This window comes from Myzus persicae, unplaced genomic scaffold (genome assembly GCF_001856785.1).
Source record: "Myzus persicae strain clone G006 unplaced genomic scaffold, MPER_G0061.0, whole genome shotgun sequence".
In the NCBI taxonomy this organism is placed as follows: domain Eukaryota; kingdom Metazoa; phylum Arthropoda; class Insecta; order Hemiptera; family Aphididae; genus Myzus; species Myzus persicae.
The window spans coordinates 776,806-796,498 of record NW_019100469.1 but is presented as its reverse complement, the minus strand read 5'-3'; positions in this window follow the sequence as shown (position 1 = coordinate 796,498).

The following is a 19,693-nucleotide window of genomic DNA, read 5'->3' as shown; positions in this document are numbered from 1 at the left end:
AATTATCTCCAATTCCTCGTTATGTATTACTTTGTCTATTCAGTGCACTCCTTAAGTAACTTAGCTTTAAGATCGACACCTATTTGGCTATTTATGACATTCCTATGACATTTTCCATGTATATTTTCTTCTTCTAACTTCGATGATTTCTTTGTTATACTTTACATTTTACACACAATTATTTAACGACCACTTCTGTCATTTCGGCATCATAAACCATTGCTGGACTTATGTATTTCCTAAAATTTCATTACCACTATCCGTCGTTATTAGATTTTCAACAGAAATAAAACAATGCAAATTATTCATCAATTGGCGATCAGTTAATGCAGTCATTTTGATTGGAATAAATCATTTGAATACTACGAAGCTTTATTAAAAAAAAATAACAATAGTTATTATTCGTACGACTATTGTATACAATTTTTTTTAATGTTTAATTTGAAACGGATTTATGGATTTTAATGGAATTGAAATTTATATTAATTCGATGTTTTTATTATTATTTTATTAGATGAATGAAAATGGACATTGAGCTCTGAAAAATAAATGGTGCTGTTTATTATGAAGTGGATTTATTCAGATAAATGTGTGTAAAATATAAGTCATTACGACATTATTATTGTAATTATCAATTTACAACATATTTTTTATAATATTATCCATTAACGAATAATGTACATAAAATACAGTAACCACCATCTTATACGGTATCAACATATAATTTTAAACCGTACTTTTAAAACATTTAAAATTGTTTTATTATTATTCATCAACCATGAAACGTAATTAATTTTTCTCTAAATAAACAACATTTCTAACGCTGTACCTAAATGCATGAGATCTACATTCTTCATTACTGTGCCTCTAAATTGCCTATCCAAAGCGCCGTCCAACTTTTATCAGTTATAGTAGTTATACAAATAAAATATATCATTGAGTTAATTCAGAGTAATGTAATAGGTACTAATATTTTGGGTATTTATTGTTACACAAGCACTGCTGATTGTAGCTTCTATTAATGTGATAAGAAAATATAATTATTTCTGAGAATCATTTTTATTATTTTTACTCAATCAGGAACACTTTAAAATATTTAAATTCGCCCTTGGAATTGCCATACACATACAGAAATAAACTTTAACAATATAAGTACTATTATTTAACTGAATACTATATTTCAGATAAAAAAAAATACAACGTAAAAAACACAAATTAATATTATTATTTGATACTATGTGAAATATTGAAACAATATTAATTTTTATTCTTGAATAGGCAGCAAGTGTTTTTTTAAAATACAATTCAGCAAATATAAGTTATTTTTATTTGGTATTAAGAATTAAAATAGTTTAAAAAATAATGAATTGTTAAACCAATTACAGTAGAGTTTATCTAAATAACTATTTAGATGTCTTATAAGTTATATTATTAAAAATAGTCAGCTTGTTTAGCAAATAACGTAATTTTAAAACGTCAACATTAACATTAGAATAATTGTAAAAAAAGTGTTTTATTTATTTAAATCAAGTGTTTTGGTCCCAAAATGTATTTAATGTTTATATTAAGTTGATGTGTAATAATTTAGTGCTAAATTTGTCAGTTTTGTATAGTCAAAGTATTTTTTAATGAAGAATAAATTTTAAGAGGATCCGTTATTTTGTAATTTATATATTTTACGACCGTTTTATCAATAATATTTTTCATAGTTATGATTATTTTGTGTAGCTTGATATATATTTTATGGAAAAATAATCATTGGAATATATTGACAACGATAAAAGCCAATGTTTTTTTTTTTGTAAAGCGATAGAAAAAATGATTTTCTATAAGTGTCCTTTTGCTTAATATACTGGCATAATAATAATACCATACACCATTATTACTACTGAAATCCACGTAGACTTCATTTTTCTTGATATTTTAACTAGTTGCACCTAACCTGTTAACTCTTTTTTTATGATGTCAATGCATAATACAAAGTATTGATATAGATTCGGATGTTAAAAGAAAATCACAGAACACGCTTTTAGATTTTTCTTAGAGTGCTATTTTTATATACTGTGGAAAGTTCGATTTGTATTTTTGGCTTACTCTTATTCATAGTCAATCTGTAGATCATGTTGATAAACTATATTTAGTGATTAATCCGAAAATATGTTATACAAAATGCGTGTAAGTGTGAAAGTGTACAACACTAATGCGATACGCCAAAATAAGGATAGACTTTTTAAATTTTTGATGCACATTACACACGTTATCCTTGTATATACATATATATTTATTTTTTATCTAATTAACGTAAACGATCCAGTCATAATCGCACCATTACCAAGCATAGATATATAAACAAAAAAATAATAATAAAAATGTGCTCGTGGAAAACTTGGCGTTTTAATTTAATTAACGCGCCGCCACTGCCACCGTGGTCGAGAAATAAAACTTTTAGCCGTTGTTGCATACGGTGGTGAACCGGCGGGGCTGGCCCGGTGGAGGACTAGGGGAGGTGGAGGTCGGGGCATAAGGGGTTAAAGTTATCGAAAAGTTTATTAATGTAACGGTATTAATAAATCGCCGCCATACTGACGAAAATTAAACAAAAATAACAAAAGCAGGCGTCCCGTCTTTCTAACTTACTTACTATAACATTATACAGTGTATATATATATACTGAAACCTGGCCCGTAATAATTACAAAGCAAATACCGTGATAATTTTGTAGCGATCTTTTTTTTTTGTGTGTGCATATATATTCATCCTTTTTTTGTCCTTGCCACCAATGTCCGTGTAAAGAAAACGGCGTGGAATTTTTTTTAAAATACACGTCACGTCGCCGACGGGCACGCGTTAATAAATTATTACTTAACATCCCCAAGACGAATCGACTTGTTCGCCGAAAAGCGTTTTTTAATACTTCCGTTTTGGCCTTAAAAGCGAAAATATATAAATAAATCGAAAGCCGCTTTACGATGAATATTATGAATAACAAATCATTCGAGTTCGAAACGCATTTCGACAGCTCGCGAGTTTCCTGTAAACAATTTGTTCGTTGCGTATTACAATTGACGGGTTGCGATGACTAATGAATATTATATTGTATTCTTATAATACAATAAATCGAAAGTTTAGAACTTAAAAGCTTGATAAAATAATAACTTACCCGTCGATGATGTGTGTTTTGCTGGCTGGTGTGTGTACGTATTAAAACACGTAAAAGACACATAACAATAATTTTATGTATGATATAATGTGTTCCTATATTATTTTATAATATTTTGAACGCTATAACCAAAAACTAATTTTCCGAAAACCAGCAAATGAGTTCATAGACGAACAATTTGTTTTATAATACCTCATTTTTGCAGACAAAAAATACTACCGAGAATATTAATATGATAATATAAAGACGTTGTGTTTTCTCTTCTTACAATTATATTGCATGCTTCAGGGACAACAAGTGCGACATAAATGAAAAATAGAGTACGACTCAATGAAAGTCTTAAAATGTTTTTCAACACCCTGAAACGGAATACATTATTAGTGTTTTCAAGTGCGAGGCAATAATAATATTATATTCTATCGATAATCAGACAAAGGAATCGCGTCACCGACTGTCAAGAATATGACGTCATGTGTGTGTTTATAATAAATATTTTAATACAGAGTTTTTCATAACTAAAAAATATAACTTATACCGCAAAGTGTAATGATAATAATATTATAGCTCTTGTTATTAAACTCGCAGATCATAATATTATTATTGTTATATATTATATATACATAATATTCAGGACTCACGTATACATCGTTTGAACAACAATGATACAGAGCTGCTGCCTCAACGTTAAACCCCTCAGTGTCTCACTTTTTTTCTTTTTTTTTTTGGTCCCGAAGCAATAATATTTCATCGTTATTTACGAAAATCAAGCAAAAACTAAGATTTAAATAAATAAATATTATTATTATTGTACGTTTATAATACTCGGTAACGCGAAATTAGATTACTGTATTGTTGTTATAATAATATTGTTTAATCCCACGTTGTTCTTTTATACTCGCGCTGGTACAATTTATTTATTTTTAGTGAATGAACAAATCCAATGGAAAATGCAATATTTTTTCATTGCGTTTACAGTGGCATACGCGTGGTAACAAAACACCCACAGTCTTTTGACGATACGAATACAAATTGTAAAACAAAAAAAAGTATATATAAATAAATAAATACAACGTCATTGCAGTTGTTATGCCTCGCTGGTGACGGGAAACAAAAAGTAAAATAAACACGAAATATACACGTGCGCGGTAATATAAACGAGAACACATAATCATTTTGTAATAATACTAATAATAATAGTATACAATTGTTAGTGTGGCGAGTTCCATTTGAGGATTTTTTTTAGGCACGAGAGTTTTTACAAATGACGCAAAGAACACTAATATATTCAGAATGCACTATGAAAAACGGATGGATCTTATAAATAAAAAAAAAAAAACTGAACAAAATTGATCGAATTAGATTTTTATCATATTTACAGGCATCTGTGACGTAATACAGCTTATATAACATGAAAGCCGACACAATCCTTATGGTGGTCATCTCTACAGATAAAGCATTTTCGTAAGTTTTGAAACACTCGTACAGTGATCTCAAGAGAAATGTCATATTGAATGATTGCTTTGGTTTGAATAAAATGTATCTACTTCAGCGGACGTACCAATGTGTGCCTTGGACCATGACATGATGATAACTGATTCGGTCGAACACTTAAACTGCATTTTCATTGGTCTACCAACACAGCAATAAAAAGTCTACCCCACTACCCCAACCATCGAAGAGTAACACTTGATCGAAATACATTTTTTTTCCATGACATACCATTTTATATACTATTACCGTTGTTAATATCTACGACGGTTGCTGACTTATATGCGTGTGCATAAGACACACGTCGCGCCGAAAATCATAAAGGGGGGAGGTCAGGTTTACGATTCTGTTCGTTTTGATTTAATTTCGTGGACGAGACGATCATCGCATTACTATTATTAATAACACGGTTGCAAATTCTGCATATAAAACAATAAAATAACTATCGTTTTCGGAAGTTTGGCTAAAAGTTGTATTCGCGAAACACATTAAACGATAATTTACTATGGCCATTATCGATTATGATTACTCAGACTTCCTCGTCGATATAATTCGTAGTAGGTACCTCATAATATATTACTATAAACCGGAAATTGTGTGTTAGGGAGCTTTACCCGTGATGTATAATATTATGTGCATGAAAGACATCTAGATATAATATTTTAGTTGCGTTTATCTTGCAAAAAAATTCAAATACTGAACTCAAAGTTAATTTATATATTATTATTGTTGTATTGCACACAAAATTTCGTTATGATCCATACGGGTGACGGACGGGACGATTATGGTGGTTTTGACATGCATCATTTCCATAGTAAACAACAATGACTGAAAACAGTTTCTCTGCGTCCCTTCGTAAAACAGACATCAGTGGTGTATTAGGGATTTTTCAAAGGGAGGTGACATTTTTTAAAAGTTTAAAATACACTCCCTCCTCTCACACACGTCCACATCGATACTGTTACAGATTATAAATGAAATATAAAATATATTTCTACAATAATTACAATTTTATTTTTTGTTTTTGATCTTGATTCTAAACCAGGGCTTGCATTTGAAAAATAAATTTTGTTTTACGTTATTTACAATCAAAACGTTATACAAATTTTGAGTTTATCGTTATTCAAAATTTAAACGTTATTCAACTTTTGTGTTTATCGTTATTCAGAATTAAAACGTTATACAATTTTTGCGTTTATCGTTATTTAAAATTTAAAAGTATACGACTATGACCTTTTTTGGGTACATAATTTCCCTATTCTGAGTTTTAAGTAGGTATTGTTTAATTTTATTTATTTAATTAAATGGTTTAAACTAATATAAAGAAAACGCATGCACGTTAAAACTATAAGTATATTAGTATAAAATATAAATATTAAACAGTTGACAAAAATTAGTTAAATTAACAATTTTGTTAAACGTTACGTTTTGTTTTGTGTTATTTATTCATTTACGTTTATCGTTTTCCGTTATAATTACGTTTACAAATTTCAATCGTTTTTTATCAAATATAACGTTATAATCATAACGTTATTATAACGTTTGCAATCCCTGTTCTAAACAATAAAATAGTTCTCGTTTCACAATATTTATAAAGAGCTACAGATTAAATAAATGTATAAAATAAATTATAAATTCAATCAAGGAGCATTAGACCATTTCAGTAACTGATATCACAGAAAGTACACAATAATCGTCCAACTGTTTTGCATGAATAAATATCCTGTTGAAATGAACGGACGTCGACGACACTCCGAATAATTTAAATAATATAATAAATTAATTATACTTATTACAACTTGGAGTATCCGTCTTCATAAGTAGCACGCGAGTTGATCATTTTTCTCAAGCGGAAAATCTGCTGACGAGTAAAAACATCGAAAGAGAATATTATAACACATTGTAAGGTATATGCAAAATATATATTTTGTTTTAAAATTCCACTACAACATTGTACGTTTGATTTATGTTCGTGGCTGGGACGATATTAACCCACACCGACTCTCCACAACGCCGCGGTTTTCCGAAACTGATAAATATCATTCTGAATGGAAAAAGCAATAATCGAGCGCATACCATAGACCGCAAATGTAATATAATTTATACCTGCGGCATACTGTGTAATGCAGCAGTGACGAGCAACTAGTGTGACTTACGACGTTCCGCCGACCTGCAGCTCTATATATTATTATTATTGTTATAATACGATATTACATGATATTGCGTGTATCCAACGACATCGACTGAATTACATCGAACAAAACACATACGCAAACAACAAGCTGTTTACTGTCCGCATAAAATATTACTATGTGGGATGTGTGTGCTGCAGTGCACACACATTTTTTTTTATTGTATCCGTCGGTTTGAATTATGGCCTCCGTCGATCAACGAAACACAATATTGGTCGGCCGATAAATCGATCGTGGGGAGCTTTTTTTCTTTTTTAAATCCCATCGTTCGACCATTCCTGTAATACAATAAAGCCTCATGATAATAATATAATATTTTTTTAATATTCGTCTTCCACTCGATGAAGGGTAGAAAATAATGGTTCAATAATATATAACGAAAAAAATTAAAAATCAAGTATTTAGGTTTGACAGCCAATTGCTACTGCAACGCAACGACAAACATTCGTTAAGCCACACGTGGTTTCAAAATGCACATTTGTGATTATTCAGTTTTATTGAAACATTGTTTGCAAAAAAATCAAAAAATCTATTATAAATAAGAAAAAATACAAATTTCCCATGGAAGATCATACAGCAAACCATACACGATCAAATGAGAGAGAGAAAAAGTGTGGCGGCTCAGAAAAACACGAAATCACTCTTTTTTTCGATTACAGCGATTTCCATGACTACCTAATTAATATTATTATATTTTTATTTTTATATTATAATAATCTTTGATAATTTTATAGTGTATTATACTAATGTTTCACTCTATTCACATTAAAAGATTTGATTAAAATCGGTTCATTGTTCAGTGTTGATTTTCTACAACAATTTAAAAGATTAATTATTAAAAGCTTTTTTGCCATATCCCTTTTAAGTTATAAGCCTTGTGATGATGGTGTTGTTCATGTTTTTAATACGTTTTTATAATGACATGTGCACAATCGGTAAAAATACTATCTCAGCCATTGTAAAATAAACGTCGTATTATTATGTTTGTACAAATAAATTAATAATGCTAGTATCATGGTATCGTTACAATGCTTTATTGTTGATATTATAATAATATGTATTTCATATCGTGGTTTTGGACTCGTGTGTTGTAGTCGTGTTCGGTTTTTGTACCCCGTCGGTCGGACATTGATTTTGCCACGTTCGCGCCCAGAAATACAGAAACGATTGCACATATAGTGTGTGTATGAATTTATTGACTTACTCGACGTGAACGTTTTGTATGTGGCGGATGGAAATTAACGATTCACCGCGGGGTTGTCACGCTAAAATTTTATTGATGTGGATACGTTTACTCCACTCACTGCCACTCGCACCCGAAACCAACGCGTCGTGTGTAGGAGGACTTGACAGTTTTATTCCGAAAACGGATTAATATACAACACTCTCACACACACACACACACACACACACACACACACACACAAACATACACATACTCGCCTACACGCACACTCAAACTGGCATTTTGCAGCCAAGCTCACCAGCCTAGTGGCCGGCCGTCATTTCCAGAAATGCAAATGACAATTTTTTTTGTTCGGCCTGCGAAAATATTCCTACTTTGTTCTTCGCTTTTGAACTATATACACCCACCCCCTCTCCATCAACCAAAATCTGGTCACATCGCCGTTGACCGCATCTCGCCCGGAAAGCGTGTGTCCAAGCGTTCGAGTGTTATATTAGCGAACGCTATAAATAATTATTAATTTAGTGTTATGGGTCGTACGTGGGACCCAAATCATGATTAATCAATGGTATATTTCGGTCCCGAAGACGTTGATTTTATTCTCGATGTCGACTACCGCTGTACTATGGAGACCATAGATCTTATGACCTGGTGACCTGGTGTACAGCGGAGTCGATTGATTTAGAGTATGTGTATAATAAATTGTAAAATTTCAATGGTGTCATTAATTCTACGATAAATCGATACATTGGTTTAAAAAGTTATTCGCTATAGTACACATACCCTATATAATTGAATTTCACACAATAATCAAGTTTAAATTGCATTAGTCCATATCAACCTTTTTTTTTTTAAAATAAAAACCTAACTTAACCTAACCTAACCTTGAAAATATAAATATATTTTGATACTAATATATTATTATTATGATATATTTTTACTCACTTACTTTCTTCTTTGTTCAATAATAACGTATGTAACTATTGTATCTACATTAAAAAATTGATTATTTTAAATATTTGGTGTACACACCTTTCTCATAATATTTCAACTTGAAAAGCGTCAATTGAAATCGTTTTAATTATAACTTGACCAATATTTTATTGAAAAAACTTCTTTAATTTTTTTCAATTTGCTTTGTGGAAATGTGTCATACATATATGCCTACGTCTAGATAAACAGTTTCAAAACTGAACAATACTATTTTATAATATTGCAGTCTTTTTTTTGTGACATAATAATAAACATTCCACAAAAATTAAATTATTTTAATAATCTATTATGTTGGCAGAATACGAGTAGTAAATAATAATTAAACATCTATTATATTATTGTTGTAAGCCGATTAAGGTACATAAATCAAAACTTAGAAGGACAACATTTTGGCAAAAATATGAACATTACTTTACCCGATATCGATTAGTTACTGCTTATGTGGACCATTTTTGAATAACAATTTATACATATAATTATGTCAACGAGATAGTCGTTTAGAGAGTCATTCTCAGAAATAAGACACCGAGACTCACTATAGTATCACATCAAAATAATATGCTACTATACATAATACGTATATTATGCTAATCTAAGTATCATATTTTGTTTGATTACAAATTATTAAAAAATACCCGACCCATTGTACCTAAATACCTAATGCACCTCATGTCAAGGACTGTAGTAAAATCCCTCTAGCTACAGAGGTTGATCTTTGTGCACATATATTAAATCATAAAACAAATCCTAATCTACAATACATTGAAGTTGAGAAAATTAATGACTATCAACCTAATTCCAAAAAATAATACACATGCATCCCTTAAATATTATCTCTCATTTGCTCATAATGCCGATCATTCTACTGTTTACTATCTATTAATTATAAATTGTTCTTAATGTTCTATTGTATATGCTGCAGTTTGTAAATTGTCTAGTTTTGACTAAAAAAAATATTAAAATATGAAAATTATTTCGATTTAGTCTTATCATTTGCACGTTTGTATGCGTAAGCTTTAAGTAAATAATTAAAACGATTCTTCTTTGTGGGATATTCTGCTATTAATTATCATATTATGTTCAAAGCCGAGTCAACAGTTGACAAGATAGTATGATATAGTTTAATAAATTATGCGACTGCCCTAAACTACCAAAGAAAAGAAAAAAAATCAAGTGTGTTCAAAATTATAAAACTACTAATATTATATTATCTGCTTGAACTGATGAAAAAATATATCTACGAAACGACCGAAATATAAAAACATTAATGTATAATTTACGCTGGAGGAAGCTATAGTATAATGCTTGGTCCTTTTATTTATGCATTTCATTCGTTTGGCTTTACTGTGAAAATATCTTTTATGAAAAAAAAGAAGATAATTATACGTAAATACCAGCTTATTATTAATACCTACACGTAGGCACGCAGCTACTCGTTTATCGTAGTGCATTATATTCGCGATTTTGATAACAAAAACTGGGAAACCATAATATAATTTTCAAATCTCGACCAAATAGAGAAAACGTAATCAATTTTATACTTTCGTACGCTCCTCGAATAATTTAATATATTAATATTCTTTCACGTCTACCAAACGGAACTCACACGTTTGGTGATTTGATTCAACGAGCAGGGTTTTACATTAAATAAACCCCTAGGAATAATAATATTAACCGCATAAACACAATGCATTAAGATTTATAGCTATTATTGTGTGTATTCATACGCACAGTGAATTGAGTTCTGTCATTTATATAAACTGTCTCCCCGATGAAAACGTATTCAGTCAAAAGTGGCATCTTACTGAATTCATCATAGCTAAACGATTTCAATATTACGAGGTCTCAACTCAATTCTACATTTTTTTTTCTCGACCATACTACTAGTTTAAGTCCCCTTAGACACAATAACAATGACTTCGTATGTTATTATTTTCGTTAAAAAAAACATGATATTCGTTCAATATTACAATTGTTCTTGAAGTGCTGAGAAACTAAATGAATTTATTACGAGCGTCTCCACAAAGAATTAAAAATACTTAGGTACCCATAGTATAATAATATTTTTTAAAGAAAAAAAATTGAGTATATAATTTATAACTTTAAATTATACTTGGATTCATACATTTTTTTTAAAGTTTTTAAATATCTCCAAAATACAATTTTCGCTCAGGTGCCCTGACTGACTGTACTTTTACAAAACACGAGCTTGTAGAGTGTTCTCTATCGATTTGAAAATGTAACAATAACGGATTTAATATAGATTTTTCAAGGTAATTGCATTTTTTTATTCCGAAAAGTTCAAAATACCTTTTCTGGGTAATCATAGGACGGAAGTACATTTGTAATACTCTTGGGAAAATATTAGAATATTCGAGTTTGGAGTGGAAGAAACGACCTAAAAGATGATTCGTTATCCAGTTCATAAAATAAAATAATGATACAAAACTTTTGACACTTCATGGGTATAACCACTTTTTTATTTTTGTAATTTTATCGTCTCGAAAGAATGTTGTAACTTGCAATATAAATAAGTTTTACAATATGTATACAAGAAGTTTTTCAAAGATGTAACTTACTTTTTTTTTTCGCAAAACTTACAATTGTTTGTGTGATGAATATGCAATATGCATACTGCAACTAAAATGAAAATGTACAGGTTATTACGTGAAAAACTAATTGTGCAACAGTTGGAAATATACATTTTACTAATACAACGTTAATGTCTATTCTGTCATTCACTACAGTAAAAATGATTTTGGTGACATTTTTTTATGATCCACAATTATAATTTTTTTTAAATATTATTGCAGCCAACCAATAATTTTTAGAATAATATTATGAAGAATATGCTGTAGAATGACGAATTTTAAAGAGTGGACTATTTCAATTTGTTGTTGTTTTCCATAACCCATTACAAAATTTAACTTTAACAATAATTATTAAAAATCATTACATTTTATTTTTATCATTGATGATATGTAGTGATATTATGGGAAGCTATCTATTTGTTAAAACGATTTATACTATTATTTTATGTATTCAAATTAAAATGTTTTTAATTTCATAATCCAAAACTTCAAGTGAAAATGTCAATAACTGTGAGTGCTTTGTTATTTAATGTTTTGTATTACATTATTATTTCACTATATATTTATTTATTTTTTAATCCTATTTAGTTTGATCTAGTATATGTTTTTATCCGTCGAGTAAAAAAAAATATACATAGGTATATATTTCAAGCAATATCTAGTACGTCATCTCGATCTTATTTCTAGTGTTCTTTTTTTCCTGGAGTCAATTGCAAAGTGTAACAGGATATTTTAATATTTATGACAATAAAACATTTCCTGGATCTTGCTTAGAGTGCACGAAGCACGGAGTCCCATTGGCGATTTGATGTTATCCTACTTGAGTTTTTTTCTTCCATCACGAAGGTCGACAGCTTTTTATCGGCTATCTTTTATAATTTTTTTTTTTTTGTTTATTTAAATTCTCAACACCAGTAATTTCCCTGGAGGTAAAACGCTGCAGGGGTTGTAATATATATCCACCGCGGTGGTGGATGCGGTCCGGTTGATTTATAACATTTTGCTCCTATCGTTTATAGTTTGAAATATGAAGTGATAAATTAAAATAAAAAGCGAAATTCAATATCATTTCGAAAATTTAATAAATATTACATGCATATATATTGTATCATTTGCTTCCGATGGTGTCAAAGAGTTATTCCATAATATCAGCATTGCAATTTCGCACGTTTATATTGCTATTGATTTATTAGACATATTTTTTTATTAGCTTCGAATTAAAACAGGATTATCAAATGGAATATAAAAGGTATTTTTTATACATTTCAATATAATATCACTTCAGCTTCGAATAGTCAAAGGAAATAATTGTATTAATCAACCAAAAAATACGGAGAAAATGAAGTTAAATTGTATACGAGTACAACGAAACATAAATTAAAACTATTTTAATAATAAATTCATTATTTGTTTGTTTTGGAATTTTCAATTTTAATTTTTTCAATTAGGTTAGGTTAGGATGCACATTTTTAAAAATAGTAATGATTTTACCATGTTTTGTATTTGTTATAATTTTTAAGTTTTATTTTCTGTTTAAAAATATGACTTACATAGGTATTTTATTGAGTTTCACAAAAAATAATTCTCTGAGAATTTTGAAGATAAAAATCAAATTTTGAACTAGCAATTTAATTTGAATATATAGATTTTATTATAATATGATTACAATTTAAGGAAGCAACGTTTTACTATTCGAATAATTACTATCTGTACTCTGTAATTTGTACACAAATTATTATTTATTGCTGTGAACGAGTATATTACGAAAAAAAAATAAACAGAGATATTCAGAAATTTTCAAAAACATTTAAACTATATTATTTTTGGGTGTGAAAAAATATTCAATTATTATTTTACTTTTACAGATTTATTCTTTGTCTTATGCAAATATGAGGGACCTTATCCATCTATAAAATTAGCGTCACTTTTTTGGTAATTATATATTGTAGAACTGTTGATAATAATTTGAAAAATAAAGTCATCCATGATTGTAAAATATTATTTAATTTTAATTTACTACGGGATACTATAAAAAAAATATTGTTTATAGGTTATAGTTAAAATAATATTATTAAATAACATCCAAAATATTAATTTGCTTCCTACACAATATTATTGTAAGCAAAATGGGATACATATTATTAATAATATTGTTATAAATAAATGATATAAGTAATTTAATATATATATATATTTTAATATTCAACTAGGATGCTAATATCTGTTGTCTGCCTGTGTGTAGAATATAAATGTAAATGTTTATTTGTGTAATAACAATGTCAATATAAATATTTATAGTTTTCAAAATAAAAATGAAATAGAAAGACAAAGAGTTTTCCACACAAATATGTTTTATAATTATCACATTCAATTTCTATTTTTTCATTTAAAAAGACCCAAGACAACATTTGTTAGCTGAGACTGAAAATTTTTACTGTTCTAAATATTGATACCCGCATATTTTAAGTATAAAATATCATATTTTATCATAAAAAATGAACTACTTTACTTAGATAAATGTTTTTACAGTAAAAAGGTGTCTAAAAACAAGATTTACAAGTTATACTATAATTTATTGTTTATTTTGAAATTTCCTAAAAAATTTTAATTCTATTTAATTTCTTTGTTTTTAGTATAAAAAAATGAAAATATAAAATTTGTAGCGTACTAGTCAACACATTATATTATATTCAAAGAAATTAAAATATATTGATTTGAATAAAAGTTGGTTCATTTCTCAGGTCTTCTCGTTACATAGTTTTATAGTAATGTAATATTAAACATTGTATAAACTATGAACAAATTTGGAAGTAAATTTAACTAAACACGTCCCACGGAAAATTTAATCGTTTGGGAACCTCTGAGTTATGACATTTAAATAACATCATCATCTACCAGAACAATAATATACTATACTATCACCTTCAAATTTGACGAAAGACAATCATCGGAAAAAACCTTGAAAAATAATCAACGAACAATGAATGGAAACATTGCAAAAGGTGAGACGAAATTCGAAGTCGACGACTCAATCGATGGCATACATTTCGTTTCCGGTAATAGCAGCAGATACGTCTGTGGACTGTGGTTGGCGACGGGTTGTCGTGATGCTGGACCTTTTGTCGTTCCGTCGTCATCGTCGGTACACGACTCGTCTGGAAGTTTTCAATAATAACCGTCAAGGGCGGAAAGCAGAAAACCCACTGATAACTCAATTGCACAGACACACCACCATTTTTGTGCGATGACGTCGACTTCTAAAATGTATAATATAATAGCTATAGAAACTGTGATACATCCCGTGATTTGCCCACGATCGTCGTAGACTGTAAAAAAAAAAAATATTCGAAGCTAGACATAGAAAACACTGGTGACTTGAAGAAGAAAGTATAGACAGTATTTAAAATACATAGATTTGAATTTTTAGGTAGGTACCTAGTTTTATTTTTTATCCTTAAAGATAAATTAATATGCATATCTGTTTTATTTCTAATGCCATGGTATTACATAACATTTAGAATTTGGCGTATAAAGTAAATATTTACTAATATGTAGAAACGTACATAATGTAAGTAAAACACTTCACGTAGGTTCATAATAATTTCAAAATTAAATCTCTCAACTGTTTAATAATCATTATAACAAAAATCTTAAATTTAATTTTTAAATAATGGTCTAGATGCTACCGACATTATTAAGATTAATAATAATAATAAAAATATATAGATAGTTTTAAATTCATATTTCATTCACCTAAAGTTGTCAAATTATCTTTTTCTAGGTAAACATGGTCAGTATACTGTTAAGACTAATAATTATTCTTAAACATTTTTGTAACCAAAAAATAAAATTTAAATATATGATGGTCGAGTTAACCCTTTTTTTGCCTTAGGATCTTGATTGCCATGGAATTAACACTCGTAGATTAAAACAGCAAAAAAAAAAAAGACTAATAGAAACATGTGATAATATGATCCCAGCAATAATGTCATTGAAATTAGTCACCACATAATCTATGTCCCAATTAGTTGGAAATTGTATTGGTGTATGTTAAGATAGTCGGAAGACGACGTATTTGATCATTTATAAAATGCCAATCGTCCTTTTGAATTACGGTTGGTTGGCTGTTGGTCTTTAAATTTGCTACATAATGGACTCAAAAGGCGTTGATGTATTTAGCGCGTTTGCTAAATAGTGTTTTATCAGATTAGTGACGTGGATTAGTAACGAAGGAATTCAATGTGGTTATTTTGTTGAGTTCACTGATAATTTGTCATTAAATCAAAGATAATGCTGTTTAGAGTTTTAAAAGAAATTTTAGGTAGGAAAAATTCAAAACTTACATATGATGATTTTAATAGGTATAATGGTTATCTCCTATTAAATTGTATAAGACTAATAGTTTAATAAGCTTTAGTGGATTAGCCATCATTCAAACGTTTAAAATGTATATACATATTATAATTTATTTATGCAAATATTATAATATCACGGGTTGTAATGATTGAGGCCGTCAATCAAAGTAACATTGAGAAAAGTTCTAAACAGATAGATTCACTTCATACTTAAATATCATAGTAATTTAAAAAAAGTGAATTTAGTGAAAATTTAGAAAAAAGTGAAAAATATATATTATTTAATTAATATAATATAGTAATATACTTCATAATGTAATTAGTAGTTGTTGATAACAATACTGGAAGCCTGTTAAATATAATATAATAAAATGTTGAGAAGATAATATTTAGGTATCTCGAAAAATAATAAATAAAACCAAAATAATTTATTAAGTTTACCGAACCCATAGGATAGTTCCATTGTTTTATTAATTTTTATTTTTCACAATAATTTACCTCACTTTGGTTTATTTTTGTAGAACGAACTCGTAGCGCGTCGTTAATAACAATCATAATTTTAGAAAGCCATTCAATCTCACTTCGATTTTATAATTTTATAACGAATACGAAGAGATACAGTTATTATGGTGAAATTACGGGGGTGGGCGATATTATACATGGGTGGTATTTTTTATGAGAACATTATATTAGTTAAACTATGTATTGTCAGTAAGAATAGTATTAGTATGATACTTCGTTAATTTCCATCCATAATTTTAAAATCTGAGATTGTTTTCTAAGAAATTAGCTTTAACAGTACAATGCACATTGATGTGAGGAGTATTTATATTTAAATATTTATATTTTCCAAGTTATACCAATAATGGTTTGATTACTAACATGATTATTAAAATTTAGTTGTTAAAAACAATTATTTTTTAGGTTGTTTTATTTATTTAAACGGGTGTGCATATCATCTATGAACCATCAATTATTACTCACGTTCCCGATGCGTTAATATTAAATATTAAGTAAATTTTACTTAAATAAATAAATACCTATTTATTAGCTTGCAATGTTTCGCCCGAGAAATTGACAGTTTTAAGGAGGATGGGTACGAAAAAACCGCAGAACGTAGGTAACCTCGAAATAAATGTCTTAACTGTTTGTTTATTTCCGCTGAGCTTGTTCAACGTCATAACACTACGACGACATAAATATGCAATAATACCATATAGTACTATATTATACGATAATGCGGTCTGTACCGTATAGTCGGAGTTATACTCCGGTTGAACACATTATAATACATTATTATGTCGTACCTATTATAATATATAGCATAGAACCTATCGTATCGCACGGCCGTGGGACTGGTGTTGCCTCGTATAATATATTATTATACACACAGCGTATATTGTCGAGCAAACAGAACGCAGTACAACAATAATAATATTATTATTACAATATGATATACACATGACGGCATACCGCGTGTTTATCGTCGCGACGTGTTGACTTATACCCGCGTATAGGATACAGCCGGCCGCTGCTGCTGTCGAAGAATTAAGCCGTTTTGCGAGCAATACATTATTTAGTATTATAATATCATCATCGGTTTATCATCGACAGACGTCTATATTATTTATAATATCAGCAATGTACTGAAACATTAAATTATTATTGTCACATCATTATACATGACGAGTTCGCGTAGCTATAGGCCCAGTATCTATCGTCGGTGGTGTCTATCATGCGTCGGTGTTGCTACATCTTTGTTTATTTTATTTTAATTTTTTTATTTGGGGGGGGGGGCTTGTATCGAAGTTTTGTTATTCTGGATTTATTTCATGCACTCCCCCCCCTCCCCGAATAATGTTTCATTATACAGTACGACGGTTGTGGTGTTTTTTTTTTTTTACCACGTAAACCGTTTTATCTTCCGTGTTAAGGATTGCACAATATTAAAATATTATATTATTATGTTATAGTGACGACATTTATATGGGAATAAATTAATGGTTCCAGGAATACAAACATTTTTAACGTAATTTGTTTATTATTATTTATTTTTATTATAAATTATAATATCTTAAGCTTAAAATCGAATTAAAAAATAAAAGAGTATTAATTGCATAAAGATAAGTTAGGTATCAAGGATGAAATAATTATAAATCAGAATATCATATAAATGCGATTTTTTTCAATGTTGTATTTTAATCATTTAACTACCTATAAATTATTTATTTTCAACTGGATGTCTAAGTTAATTGGGAAGACATTCTGTACAAAACATATTTTATGTATAGTGTCTTGGAATATTGTGTTTGGGTTTACGTAACTTGTGACACTATGCATATCTACAAAACTGTGTCACTGTATAACCACAGAACGCAGACTTCTATATCCTCGTAATACATTATGCGGAAGTCTGTGACACAGAATAAATGTTATTCCATGGTCTAACCGCTATGATAAGCGGCCATGTGGATGTTAACATTTACCGGTTATCCTCATTCCTCATCAATTAACTTTAAATTTGTATTATGTTTTGACTTTTGACTTAATATTCTGTAATAATCAAGTATAAAGGTTATGTACAATGTGTACATATATAAGTATGATGCATATTTCATTATTCTAATAATATATTTTTAATATAAAGTATCTATCGTTGCATATATTTTTAAAGTAAGTAAGAGTTCTAACAAAATACAATATAATTTTAAATTTCATAAGCACCTCCAAAAATACTGCCTACTCATATAAATAAAAATATAACGAATAATTTTTATTTCGAAAGTATAGCCTCAGCTGTTGTAAGTTTTTCACCTAAATAATAAACTAAAGTAAATATTTTGAACAATGTAATATTCACTTATGAGCCATAATGTGTGTGCACATTGGAAGTGCAGTCTTACATTTTCACATACTGTTGCATATTATAGTGGATTTAACATTATTACATTTTAAGTTTATAACTAAAAATATTTTATCATTAAAAAAAGTACACAATTTTAATGAAAATAGGTAGTCTATGTACACTACACATTCGTTTTTTCAAATGTTTGTTTTGTTAATTAATAATTATCTTTATTATTAGGTGCATATTTTTAATTTATATTATTTCCTATACAAGTATGAAAGTATGAATGAACTTTTTTTACCGTCAAGAGCATAGCTTCAATTATAATTGTAAAACGTTTGGTTATTTGTATAATTAATTTTTGATCGATTACAGTTTAAAATAAAACTACAATTTAAATTGTTTTTCAATATCATATTTGACCCAAAAATTTCAAATATAATATTCGAAATATACGCCATTTTTTGACACAATGATTAATAATTAATTCACATATTTTCGATATTTCCAGCTATTTCTAAACATTTCAGGAAATGTTCAAACCCCATATAAGTGATATCCAAATATGATTAAAAAAATGTACCCTAAACGAGCACCCGTAAACCTATTTAGAGAATATCTATGAGTTCAAAACTATAGGCTTAAGTTATGACGACTGCTCATGTTACGAAATGTACAAGTGTTCAACCAAATTGATAACTTAATTTATAATAGAATATCCGTGACTTGTTATTTTCAATTTTTTTTTCCAAAAAATACTTTCTTTGAAATATGTTTAAAAAAGTATTTATTTATTCTTATATTTTGATAGTCTTCAATAAATATCAAAGTATTAGCGCAAACGTATATTTTTATCAGAATTATTTATTGATACATTGTA